Source organism: Castor canadensis, chromosome 7 (assembly GCF_047511655.1).
Source record: "Castor canadensis chromosome 7, mCasCan1.hap1v2, whole genome shotgun sequence".
Taxonomy (NCBI): Eukaryota; Metazoa; Chordata; class Mammalia; order Rodentia; family Castoridae; genus Castor; species Castor canadensis.
In genome coordinates, this window is record NC_133392.1 from 62615001 (window position 1) to 62627516 (window position 12516).

A 12516-nucleotide genomic window follows, 5' to 3' on the forward strand; every position below is an offset into this window, starting at 1 on the left:
TTAATTTTTGACATTTTCCAAGATGTTGTAAAGTATGTGAGCAGGAAAAAATACATGAAATGAGAATAGGTCCCAAAGGCATACCATTACTAACAAGAATAAATGTGAATAGAAGCTGAGTAATTAACAACAATAGTCTCATGGAGAGATTGCTATATGTAATTAAAATAAATAATACATTAGGAATCAGAAGTCAAGAAACAGACAAAAGGAAATAAGGAAAGAATAAAGAAGATCAAGGCAAGGCCACTACAGATTAATGGAGTCTACAGAGACATGACAACTACAGACAGAACTGAGCAAAAGAAGTATACCTAATGTTACTTTTCTAACAATACCTGGACCACAGGACTGCTCAGGAGATAATAAAAAGACAAATCTAATTTTGTTGGTAATTTTTAATTCTGATATTAACTTCAAATCACAGAAAAGATCAAAGAGTATATAAGGAACTAGTACATACTTTCTACCTAAATCCACCAGCATACTACCTTATTTGCTTTATCATTTTATAGAGGTTTTTTTTTCTCTATAGCACTTTGAAAGTAAACTGAAGACAGCATGCTCTTTTACACTTAAATACTTCAACATATATTTCCTATGAGTAAAGACATTCTCTTACATACCACAGAATAAATCTGATAAAACCATGAGATTTAATATTGATAACACTATAATCTAATCCAGTCCATTTTCACATTCAGTTAATTGTCTCGGTAATTTCCTTTGTAGCCATTCCACCTGCCCTTAGTCCAGGATGTATTAGGAAAAAAGACTGCATTTAGTTGTCATGTTTCTGTAGACTCCATTAGTCTGGAATGGCCTTGCCTTCTTTCCTTATGAGGTTTATTATGCACGGCTGTGATAAAATTCACCATCTTAACTGCTTAATCATATGAATATTTTGTCTGGCTTTTACCACTTAATGTTTCTAGGTTTATTCATGTTACAGCATGAATCAGTACTTCCATGCTTTCCATTGCCAAATAATTCCATTATATGTATATATCACAATTTATTTACCCATTTATAGGCAGAAGGACATTTAGATTATTCCCACCATTTGGCTACTGAGCAATGCACATCCATGTAAAAATAACTCTTGGAGTACTTGTTTTCAGTTATTTTCAGTATATCCCTAAAAGTGGAAAGGCTCCATTATATGGTAGCTTTATATTTAAGTTTATAAGGCAGAGCCAATCTGTTTTCTCTAGTACCTGCATCCATTTACATTCCCACCATCAACATAAGAGGACTCCAATTTCTCCATATCCTCCCAACACTGGATGTATTCTTCTTTCATAATGCAGCTATCCTTATGGGAGTGAAATATTATGATTTGCAAATATATTCTTCCATTCTTTAGTTGACTTTTCACTTTTTTGATAATGTCCTATGATTCACAAAAAGCTTTTTTTTTTTTTTCCCTGTGAGGCTAGGGTTTGAACTTGGAGCTTTAAGCTTGCTAAGCAGGCACGCTACCACTTGAGCCACACTTCCAGTCCATTTTGCTCCAGTTATTTTGGAGATGGGATCTCACAGCTATTTGCCCTGGCTTCAAACTGAGATTCTCCTGATCTCAGCCTTCTAAGTAGCTAGGATTACAAACATGAGTCACTAGTGCCAGGCCTCACAAAAGTTTCTAATGTTGGTAAAGTCTAATTTATCCATTTTCCTTTTATTACTTGTGTTTTCATGTTGTATCTAATATTCCATCACTAAATCCAAGGTGATGAAACTACCCCTATTTTCTGGGAGTTCTATAGTATTAGCTCTTTTTTATTGATCCATTTTTTTTCTTTATTTGGTCATACTAAGATTTGAATTTAGGGTCTACTAGTTGCTAGGCAAGCTGTTTACAACTTGAGCCACCTCTTACCCTATTTTTCAGATAGGATCTCAAATTTTTGCCCAGAGCTGGCTTTGAACCATGATCCTCCTACCTATGCCTCCTGTGTGGCTTGGGTTACAGATGTGTTCCACTACTGTCTGACTTGCTTGTTGAAGTGGAGTCTTTTTGCCTGAGTTGACCTCAAACCCTGATCCTCCTGATCTCTAACTTCCAAATAGTTGGAGTTAGAGGCCTGAGCCACTGTGCCAAGTCAATTGAGCCATTTTTATATATAATGTAAGATGGGGGATCCAACTTCATTCTTTTTTAGGTGGATATCCAGTAAACCCCATACTATTTGTTGGAGATACCATTTTCATCACTGAATGGTGTTGACCCACTTTTTGAAAATCTACTCATCATAGATGTGTGGGTTTATTTCTGGACTCTCAATTCTATCCCATTGTCTATATGTCTATCTTTATGCCAGTACCACACCACTTATGCCTTTTACAATTAAAAAATTGGGATAAAATTCATAGAACATAAAATTTACCACTGCAACCATTTTATAGTGTAAGTGCTTTAAGCTCTGTTCATTTTTCTTCATTCTTTTTTGTCTCTACTTCAGATTTCATAACATCAACTGACCTATTTTCAAGTTCACTGATACTTTCTACTGCCTACTCAAATCTGCTGGGGAGAACATCTCTAAGTGAATTATTATGGTTCCAAAATTTCTACTTGGTACATTTTTGTAATTTCTATCTCTTTATTCACATTCTGTTAGTTCATACATATTTCTCCTTGTTTATTTAAGCTATTTGGCTCACTAGGACAACTGACTTTAAGTTTTTAAGTAGTAAGTAAAATATCTGAGTCCTCAAGGATAATTCCTTTTTTTTTCCCTATAACTAGGCCATACTTTATTGTTTTTATGCATGCATAATTTCTTGCTGAAAACTGGGCATTTTGTATATTCTCATGTGGTCAATGGAAATCAGATTCATCCCTTTTTTTTTTTGCTGCTAATTGTGGTTTATAATTGTTTAGTGATTTTTTCTAAACGTTTGGTCATGACTACTCTTTGTCATACATCAATCTCTGTTCTGCTACCTTTGTGTTATCAACTAGTGATGTGACAGATTTCCTTAAATGTGGAGCCAACAGAGAAGAAATACTCTCCCAGTCTTTGCAGATTGGTCCTCTGTTGGACATTTCTTTGCCTATCTATACCAGTTAGTGTGTCTTTCTCCAAGAAGGCATCCCTCCACTACTGCATTAAATAGAATATGTCTGTGCTTAGAACCTTCTGTTTCCTAAAGGAGAAAAGATTTTTGTTTGTACAGCTATATATAACACTTTTGCTATACTGATTAGAGTGACAGGGAGTAAGAGAAACCAAAAGAAAGTGAAATTGTTCTTTGTAAGAAAAAGTCAAGACATCTGGAAGAAAAGAAATATAAGAAACAAAGACTCTGAAAAGGTGAACACAAAAGGGAAGGAGATGTTTCCAGGGGCAGTAGATAATTTCAGGGTGGACAAGTAGAGGAAAGAGAAAGGCATGTGTGTATACGTATAATTGTCTTGAAGAGAGGGACCAAACAGAGAATGTGTATTTCATAGCAGCTCCTTAAAAATGACAAATGTTACCTTCTTTTAGAGAACAAAATAATGCAAAATATTTAAAAGCAATGAGTTCAAAAATTTACATGAGTAAAATATAATTATTTTATTATTTACTTACATTATAGTCTTATTCATTTTCGAGTGTAAAACAAAACTATAGACATAATATCTCTAAGACTAACCTCAAGTAAAGGCAAATGAATTAATACCCTCAGAAGGGATCTAGTTTGATCTCAGTTGTACCATAGGGATCCAAATCAGGGCCTCTAGCTTGTGAGGCAAGTGCTCTACCACTGAGCCACATCCCCAGACTCCTGATTCTTTTATTTTTTATAATGTAAGTTCGGAGACTTAAGAGTAAACTTACTATATAAAAACTATTCTCTATTCATGTGTGCTTACTACACTTCACAGTGAACCTAAAATATAAATTTATTGGATGGCTTTGTGCTGAAGCACCTATACTTTGGTTCCTGACCAACCACATAAACTTATAAAATCTATGGCTAAAGTGTCAGGGGTCATCAGGGGCCCTGAGCCTAGGTTTTCCAAACAGAATTCCAACTCAATGGCACTCAGTATGCAGTGAATCCTAATCCGTTACAAGGTTGATCAAAATAGGATCAGTGGTTTTGCCTTGTGGGACTCAAACAGATGAAGCCAAAGAGAATAACGTGTACCTAGAATTTAACCTTGTCACTTCTTCTGGTTAAGATCCACTTATCTGGTAACACAGCATTACTATGTAAACTGTCATCTTTATGAGGCTGAAAAATTTGGATTTTAATATTTATTAATACTTATTTTAATACTAATGTGTCTTGCTAGATGTGGTGCCTGTTTGTAATCCTAGCTACTCAGGAGGCTGAGACAGGAGGACTGCAAATTTGAGGCTAGCCTGGGTAACTCAGTGAGAACTTGTCTTGAAATAAAATGAAAAAGGTTTTGGGATGTGGCCCAGTGGTAGAGTGCTTGCCTAGCATGTGCAAGGCCCTGGGTTCAATCCCTGGTATTGAAAAAAAAAAAAAAAGAGAGAGAGAGAGAGAGAGAGAGCAAGAGAGAGAATGTCTCTATATTGCTGAGATACACTTCACTCAAGTAATATTTGAAGTTACAGCTTAAAATAATGGTAACAATGTGCTTCTTCTGGAAAATGCAATTGTGGCATATCATTTCCAAGTGATATGAAACAGTATTTCTATCTTAGAAATACAAACAGTATTTCTATTTTAGAAATACAAATAGTATTTCTACCTAAGGTTGGTGCGGGGAGTGGATTATGAGAAGCCTATGAGAACTTGACATAAGCACAGTTGTACCCAATAACCGCCATGGTGAGTTTGCCGTGGCCCCAGCCTCAGAAGAGTACAAAATGCAGCACAGCTGCTTTTCCTAAGTTGTTTACATTCAGTTAGGAATGCAGGTTTCTCTTGTTACAGTGTCACGCCCCTCCCTGAGAAGTGTTGCTCCACCTCCTTGTTTACCACTGGATATAAAAGACTCACTGAATGAGGACTGGGGGTTTTTTGATGGGGGTTTTGATTGGCTGCCACTGCCACTGCCCCTGCTGCTGGCTGTTATGGCTCCCCCAGAGCAGTTTTCTGCACCAAGAACTTTATACATAGGCTTTAGAAAAGCTGAGTTTAAGAAAAGCTAGAGAACATGGGACAGTGCAAGTCTGAGCACTGAGACTTTAAGAGTTATGCTAATGCAGTTTTTAGACAGCTGCTGTTTGTCTGCAAGTCTGAGGGCAAAGACTTTAAGAGAGATTAAAGAAAACATGGGACAGAGAGAGTCTAAGGAAAGCGACTTTAAAGAATAGAAAAGAAGGTCTTAAAAAAAGACTTCAGAAGTAAAGTTTTAAAGAATAAGAGAAAAAAAGCAAAGTGAAAGAAGAGAATAATAAAGGAAAAGAAGCAACGAGGCTGTTGTGTGTCTTCATTTGAGCACCCAGCACATCTGGCCCCAACTTTCTGCATGTTTGTCTATTGTTTGTCCTTTCTGTATCTCCAGTCACCCTCAGTTAGGTCAGAAGAACCAGGGAGTGAGAGAAAGCTCGCTAAAGGCTGGGATTAAGGCAGAAGGGGAAAGTGTTAGAGAAAATCACCCATTTCCCCATGCAGTTACTGCTCACACTTCATTATCTAGCTGGTGCATAGATAGACGCCAAAGCCCTGGTAGAGTATCAATCTTAAACAATCACACTATTCCCAATCAAACAGAAATTGTTGCACAGCTAATGTGCTATTCTTGTTCCCCACCCCATGCTTCAACTTGCACAAAAGTAGAATTTGGGTATATGTTAGATAAAAATTAAATTGAGATGTTTTTAATTCAGAATAGTTTATGATTTCCCCTTCTGATTTAGATTTTCTTCCAAGGTTTTCAAAGGTACACTGTATTTGAGGCAAACATAAATTACTGTGCAACAAACTGAGGAAGGTGAATGCTTAAGGTAGTATAAACTTCACTCTGCCAGAAAGCAATTCTCTTTTCAGTCCAAATTCTAACCACCTTAGTTCTGAGAACAATTTCAAATACCTAGAATGCAAATGTCTTCCTATTTCATTAACTAGATAGCTTCAGAGAAAATGATACAGATGAAGATGCTTTTAAAATAACAGTGGTAGATGATATGACTAAAGCAGTAATAAAAATTCAAAGAAAATGTACTGGAAAGACATTAACTTCAAGCAAATGATATAACTTTGTTGAAGTGCTTTATTTTAATCATCTGTGTCTGATGAGGTATTATTAAAACTCTAGAAGGACAAAAATCAACTCTAATGTGTTCTACTATAGCATGCCTGCACACCTGCTTCAAATCAGCTCTGGATAGGAGAATCTATATTTCATCATTATTGATTATCTACTACCTAAATTTAAGAATTTAATTCTGAACTTCAGTCACTCAAATAGATCAATGCTAAAGAAAATCAGTCCTAAGCTCAGCAGCAGTCTTGGTCACATGGGTTATAAAAGGCTTCCCTATCCCTGAGTGTAAAACAATCTCAAATACAAATTTTGGAAAATAAATCTCAATGTAGTAATTTTATCTTTCCCATTTGGAAAAATAAAACAAAAATGTATCATAAAAAATTAAAGCAGTTCACACTGTTCATCCCCTTGATTTACACTGTTCAAATAACATCATCTCCCAGGAAACTCTTGAGATGAAGATTTTAAAAATCAATTTTGAAACCAAACATTTATAGGTATCCCTTGAACATCACTGACAGTGTTAAAAATAGGTCAAGAATTTTAAAATTATACTTTGCATATTTGTTCCAGGCACCATGCTACTTTGTACTTGCATTATCTTGATGAATCCTCATTATAACTCTATGAGGTAAGTAGTACTATTACCTTATCTGCACTTTGTAAGTAAGAAAACTCAGATTGAGATAAATTAAATAAATAAGTAGCAGGAGAGGCTACGGTATGACTCCAGAGCCCATGTTATGAACCACTGTATGTTACGTTATATGAACTGCACAGAACACATAGCATATCTGTATTGCTTGCACTTTCTGAAAATGTAAATGAGGGCTGAATATTTTTGAAGCAATATGTGGTTCACTATTATAAAACATTATCCTTGAGGCTTAACTTGAAGAGGAAAGTCTGAACCAATAATTCTTAAGTGCGCATTTTCTATGTCCCCGTGTATTCAAAAGTATATATTAATACTTTTGAAACATACATCACTTCAAATATATAATGTTTTATGTTCTTAATTAATATGTATTAATAAGTAATTAGAAGAGCATTTTATTTAAGTTTAGTATTTTTGAAAAATGTATCATACCAAAGACAAATATGCAAAGCAAGAAGTATCCTCACACATTCTCTATAACCAAAGACCATCAACAGATATTTAGGGTAAGCTGAGAACCTGCTTTACTAAAAGGTACTTGTTTTGAGTAGCTTTTATAGAACCATATCTGTCTGGCCTTACAACTTACTTGGTATATCAAGTAAGTAATATAAACAAGGAAGTTAGCTTGGAACAAAGTCTTCTTGTGCCAAAGTGAATTTCAAATCTTGCTTTATGATGAAAAAACTAACCATGAAGTGTTAGAAATGTAATGGTCAGTCATGTTTATGCTTTCAAATCAATAATGACAGGTTAAATGGGGTTTGGTTGATCTTAAATTCAAATACAACATAATCTAAAACAAAAATTTATTTAAAGACATATTAACAGGAGTCTGAATATTTAGGGTAACCAAGTAAATGATACCCTGTTTCAGATGGCTATAGTACCATTTCTTTTGTCAACCTGAATAATCAAACACTTGGGTTAAATCAACAGACTTTAGTAGTGGTGGAACTTGAGAGACTGGAAAGAGACATTGTGGATACTCCTTGCAGCGATACAGTATCTGATATCATCAATAAGCTGCATCTGAAGAACAGCGTTCTATGCTACTAGGCCTTTGATTCTGGCCTTCCCACAGGTAATAAAAATTTAGCATGCAAAGAAAAAATTCTGCAAGGAAGCAAGCGAGAAAGGCCACTTTTATAAAGTAATTGCTCATTGGCCTGTGGGTGCATAAAGGATTAATACTAGTGTCACCAAAATGAATGCTACTTATAGAACCCAATATAGATAATTACCTTATTACCTATTCTAAGAAAAAAATTATTCACAGATATCCTTAAGAATACGGTAAAACTTGATTTTAAAAATTTAATATCTCAAACTTTATTACATAATGAAATAATTTCTATATATTGCATTCAGTTACTTTTTTATTAACTGATTCCAAAAACCATAACAAGTTCAGGAAAAGATTAATGATATAAAAACATGAAATACTTCACAAATTTGTGTGTCCTCCTTGCACAGGGCCACAGTACTAATTTTGTCTGTATTGTTCCAATTTTAGTTTACCTACTGCCAAAGCAAACACTGTAAAACTTGATTTTGAATCTTTGATCAACCAAAAAATATTATCTTCAATAGTGAAAGCTTAGAAAAGATAGGTGTTTTATCACCTATGGTGGTTGACTACTCACTGCTGCAGATTTCAGAGACTTCCTAGCTAGCACTTAACAATTCATACTTCCTACCTGAGGCAAGTAATTTTAAATCTTCCAGTCTTAAACTACACAATTATTAAAGAAAAGTAAAAGTTTGAGCTGTCCTACTGTCCTAACATAATTAGAGAATTGGAAGTGACTGACAGTCCTCAATCATAGGTGTTAGCATTCTCATATGATTTACTGTGTGTGTGTGTGTGTGTGTGTGTGTGTGTGTGTGTGTGTGTGTGTGTGTATGGAACCTAGGACTTGTGCATTATAGAAAAGCATTCTACCCTAAGCTACATCCCCAGCTATGATTTAGTCTCATTAGCACTATATTTGTGCCAAAGCTATTGTAAAATAGAATCCCAGGATTCAAAATACTGATAATTGGATCACCAATAAATTATTTTGACATAATTTTAAGGTATTTGTTAGTTTGTTTCAGAATGCAGCTAAAGTCAAAGGCATTTAGGAAGATAATCTATTCCAATAATAGAATGACTAGTTTGGGGACTTGGTACAGGAACTACTAAAAATACATCCCATTTTAAAAATAAAAGTACACAAAAAAATGTACTATAAAAATAAAGAGCACCCTGTGGTCTTCATTAATTATATAATTAATTATTTCAAGCCAAAAGATGCTTCTAGTTCACTTTAATTTATATTTTTATTAAGACTGTCAACCATCAAGAATGCAAGGGTAATTTTTAATGAATAAATCTTAATAATTTATAAAGTACAATTAAGGAACACAAGCCTCTGAAGATCAATTTTAAAAGTACTTGTTTGGAGTGCCCTTGAAATCTCCCATGCCAGCCTACAAGTATACATTCTTTCTATGGTTTTCTTTATGTGTTTGCTTGCTTTTCCTAGTTAAAGTTATTGATAAGCTCAAATGAGCAAAATGATGAAGTCTTTCTAAATGTTCCATGTGTTTCCTCTTAAGCCTCTTTACTGAGCAACGTACAATGAAGTAACTGCTTATCTATATTTATTAAGCAAGAAATTTCAAAAGAAAAAAATTAACTTGAAGTTACTGTTGTCTCCCAGTCCTATTACAGGTAAACAGGACTGTAACATCCCAAATATATTTAAAAACCCAATTAATTAATACCTGATACAATATAGTGACTAAAACTAAGCTTCTTAACCTTTTGTGTAACACTTAGTGTTAAAACTTCCTTTTAAATTATGCTGGGTTTTATATTCTCAAGGACTCGTGCAGTATTTGAATTGTCATATTAAAGTAAGCTAAATTTAAAGTGACAGGAACTGAATCATCTGAAGGCAGCAGGGCAAGGACATGAGCATGCACTGAACCTTTGCCTCTGAAGCATCACCAGGGATTCCAGAGCATACATTAATTTAAAGCACATGCTGCTGAGTCAATACCTGCCAGAAATCCTGATCAGAAGATGAGAAAAAGAAAAAAATTGATGCTGATTATGTGAACAAAAACTCCAAAATCAAATATACATTATCACAAAACATAACATATGAAGGAGCAATTAAAACCTACAAAGATATCACTGAATACCTGTAAATAAAAATGAGGAACATATAAATATGTTTTATACATTATCCATTAGGTACAACAAAACAAAATGCTCTAACAACTCTACTGAAACATGAAAACACACAGTTGTAGAAAAGCTTCATCTTTCTATAAAAGGAAAATACATGAATTATTATGTTTCTTAAAAACAAGGGCAAACAGTAGTTTGTGGGTAGTCAAAGCATTTCTTCTACCCACACAAAGCATTTCTTTAATTAAGCTTTCCTATTGGGAAATGGGTTTCTTGGCCACCCATATTAACATATTAAGCAGCCAAATATGGATGAGTTCACAGGATTAGTAACTACTCAGAGTTCAGAATGACTACTTGAAAAACAGATATCCTCCAAAATTATGTTGCACTACATAAAGTGCTATACACATAGGCAATAAAGACCAGCCATCATGGAGGATGGCATTTGAGGAAGCAGTTTAGCTTAACTAATTTAGCTGGGTACCACTCCAAAATATTTCTAAGTACCAAATAGTTTTAAGGATTTTTTTTCAATAAACAAACTTCACTGGCTGTGAAATAAAATTTGACCTAAACTTACTATAATTTTCAAACCAAGCTTAGTATCATTACAAAAGTTCTTAACTGAAACATAGATGCTATTAGCAATTTACAAGTCTACAGTTGGGATTGATGTGACAGAGGACCAAAGGATCTTATAGCATGGGGTGGGATGAATTACTGTGAATGCAGGTTGGTTCAGATAGGAGAAATCAAACCAGAAGTCTCTCTTTGGTTAATGGAATAGTTATTTAATTCAGACAAATTGCTTGTTACAGAGAGAGCACAAGATTTTTATAGCTCATTGAACTTGGAAGTAAAGAACCATAAAGAGAAAGATTACGCACGGAATATGTAGCACTTCATATAAACCAAGAAAGAAGATAATATATGTGTTACCAGGTAATTACTTTCATAAATTGAGTAAAGGGCTTATAGTCATGCAAAAGCAGATACAATTTGGAGAGCTAGATGTGTTACCTACTGTCCCAATTTTACTGAGAAGATAATTACCCAAGGTTACCCATCCACCATGCAGCAGATCCCGTATTTGAATGAATACACAATTATCTCTAAAGTCCACATTCTTTTAATCTTGCTTTATTACCTACAATGATGTACCACAGTCCACAAGGTTGTATTTCTCATACCCAAGTCAGTCAGCATGCTTTATAACATCTACTAATCACTTATACACAGCTGTCAAATACCAAGATGCTCAAAACACCTTGGAAATGTTCCAGATGCCAAACAAAATTCTTTTTTTTTTTCTGTGTGTGTGTGTGTGTGTGTGTGTGTGTATTTGGTGGGCAGATTAAAGCCAGGCCGTCACCCATGTTAAGTATCTGCCTTACCACAGAGATACATACCTAGTCCGAAGGATTTCCTGAAGTATTGAATCAACACCTGAGTTCATTATGGTTATTTAATTATATTCTAAACTTTTGTTTGCCTAAAGACTTGGCAACAATGAGCAGCCTATTCAAATGATGCTACAATTATAGATAGCTAATCTATATTTAAAAGAGAAAATACATGGTTTTGTTTATAACAGAAATAATATTTTCTGTTCTAGTCTGATTACAATCAACACAGATCCAATTTTTCAAATACAGATGGCAATGCTAGCTCCAAGAGTGAAGGCTTCGATGAAACACAGCATTTTTCAAACTACCAATTGATACTCATGACATATGATGAGATAATGGAACAAATAACAGTGAATTTTACATTGTGATTTCTAAATTCAGGCATTATAGTTTGTATACCTCACACTTTCTTTCTTTAAAAAGAAATGTTATGTGGTTTTTCACTTATTATGAGTTTCTAGCTGTACTTTATCAAAGCAAAAAAAATCTTCCTTCCTTTCTTCCTGCCTCCCTCCTTTTCTCCCTCCCCTCTTTCTATCTTTGTCTCTGTCTCTCTCTCTCTTTGTCTCTCTTTCTCTCCCTCTCCCCTCCCTTCCTTTCTTTTTCTTTGAGAGTACTGGGATTTGAACTCAGGGCTCTGTGCCTGGTCTACCACTTGAGCCACACCTCCAGCTCTTTTTGCTTTAAATTATTTTTTAGATAAGATCTCACTTTTTGCCCCAGGCTGGGCTCAGAAGTGATCCTCTTACCTATACCTCCCAAATAACTGGGATAACAGTTGTGTACTACCACCTGGGCTTGTTTAGTTGAGATGGGGTCTTAGGTTAAATGAGTAGTTAAAGGTAAGCACTTAGAAAAGTGTCTGGCATATAACACTTAATAAGCAGCAACTGTTTTTTCATATTGTTATTCTTGGTGTTAATTCCCTCCTGGGACAAATACAGCCGAACATTTTTTATTTAAAATTCAAAACTGGAAAAATAAATCACCAACAACCAATGAGTGAATGTTACTGTTTTGTTTCTTTTTAAGTATTAAATCACCACCCCTAAAAAAACAAGTGACTATGAAATATTTGTGGGGA

The 12516-nt window shown here is 34.7% G+C and overlaps 1 protein-coding gene and 1 non-coding gene across 7 annotated transcripts in view; both read right to left on the reverse strand.

Moving 5' to 3' along the window:
• Positions 1–12516, reverse strand: part of Micu1 (mitochondrial calcium uptake 1) — a 202379-nt gene that overhangs the window by 90977 nt on the left and 98886 nt on the right. The window lies entirely within an intron of this gene.
• LOC141425220 (U6 spliceosomal RNA) lies at positions 8268–8372 on the reverse strand. Its single transcript, XR_012450308.1, has one exon. It is a non-coding gene; the product is annotated as a U6 spliceosomal RNA (small nuclear RNA).